We start from the raw sequence: 1,873 nt of genomic DNA, 5'->3' as shown, positions 1-1,873 counted from the left end.
CCAAAGCCTATGCACCCGGGACTTCAGGGAGTTACTTCCTTGGCCCTCGGGGTCCATGGCCCGTAAGCCTGAGGAGGGCTCAAAGACTGGATTTTCGTCCATGTTATCCTTGTGCCTCAACTTCTCAGTGCTGATTACGTATGCTGTGGCCACCAGCATTATCCTATTTTTTTTTTTTTTTCAAAAACTTTTTCTAGCTCTGCCTTGTTTGAGTTCCTCTGTCTTGTTTCTTCATGTGAACAGAAATTGTCTGTTGCTTCTGAGACATGATGATGTTATTGTATTTGTATTTAATTGATGATTGTATGATGGTGTGTTCTTAGGCACTCACCAACTGATTTCTTGTGGGTGTGATTAGGAATACAAGCTTGTGCACTGTTCTTTGTTCTCCATTCATGCAGTTCAGTTTAGGATGGGTTTAGCTGATGATGTTTGCTGTCATCAGTCAGTTGTATAGCAGTGGGTATTGGCTCTTGTTCAGTGGGTGGGGTTGTAGAGAGTATGGTTGTGGCTGGATTGTATGGTTGTGGTTGCTGTCCACTGTCAGGTGAAGCAAGAAGACAAAGCACACACAAAAGAGGGAAAGAAACCCACCCCCACTAAACAAGAAAACAACAGGACAAAAAGAAATTAGTAAAGATTAAAAAATCAGGAAGCAGCTAGAAAAAGAATACAAAAGTTAAAAAGAAAAAGGGAGAGAATAAAACCCATGGAAGAGAAAAATAAAAGAAAGTGAAAAAGAAAAGAAACAAAACCAAACACAATTAGGGAGAGGGATGAGTAAAAGAGAAACAGACCATAGAGTAGTAAATAAAAGTCAAGAAAAATAATGGGGGTGGATGGGAGTCAGCAAGGGTTTAGGGGTTTGGGAGAAGGAGATAAGCAGAAAAAAGAGAAAATCGAAGTGCAGATAGAAAGAATAAAAAGCAAGGGAAGGTAAAGAGAAGAAGAAGGGGAAGAAAGAATAAACAAACAAAAATAATTAAAGGAAAAAACCCAGGCTGGTGCCAGACTCAGAGATGAGAAAATCCTGGGGTCTCCTGTCAGTCAAGGAGCTCACATGGTGGATGGGCAAGAGATGAGACAGGGACACTCCCAGCCTTAGATGGAGTTCTTATAAGTCTAAGTGTTATCTGTTCTGGGCACTTAATTTGGAAGTAGTTCATGCAGCCCCCAAGGCTGCTAGGGAACCAGGGTATTTCTCTCCCAGAGGATAGCCAAGGATGAAAGCCCCTCTAGTCTAGGGTTGGCCAGAATTATCTGTGCAGGTCTGGCATAGGCCACACCTGATTCCAGGCACCAGGTTTGGTGCTGCCAGCTCTCAGCTCATTATGCTGTGACTCATAACTATGTCACTGTGGGGCTCTGATCACCTGGACAGCAGGAACTTCATTGGGAGTGTATACAGTGGGGGCTGGACACATGTCTGGTCACCAGGAGAATGTGGGGTACAAGAAAAAATTTCTCACCTTTCTCTCTGCCGATAAACATATGTCTCTGCACCACCAACCCTTTCTGCCTTCAACTACTTATGAAAGTTCTAGATGGCTGTACCACCTGGCCGATGGGCATAGAGCACTTGTTTCCTCTTTAAAAAAAAAAAAAAAAAATCTCTGAGTCTATTCAAGAGCAAAAATGTCAGTTTGAGGACTTAGGTGGACCTGACCCAAATCATGGTATTCTCAATAGCCTCATATGAATATTAAAATTGTTCAACGAATAAGGGAGATCATAGAAGAATTGATGCATTTGAGTTATGGTATTGGAGAAGAATATTAAAGGTACCATGGACTGCCAGAATAACAGACAAATCTGTGTTGGAAGAAGTATAGCCAGAATACTCCTTAGAAACCAGTATGGTGTGACTTCGATC

Source organism: Chrysochloris asiatica, unplaced genomic scaffold, assembly GCF_000296735.1.
Source record: "Chrysochloris asiatica unplaced genomic scaffold, ChrAsi1.0 scaffold00012, whole genome shotgun sequence".
Classification (NCBI taxonomy): domain Eukaryota; kingdom Metazoa; phylum Chordata; class Mammalia; order Afrosoricida; family Chrysochloridae; genus Chrysochloris; species Chrysochloris asiatica.
This window is presented reverse-complemented; position numbering follows the sequence as displayed.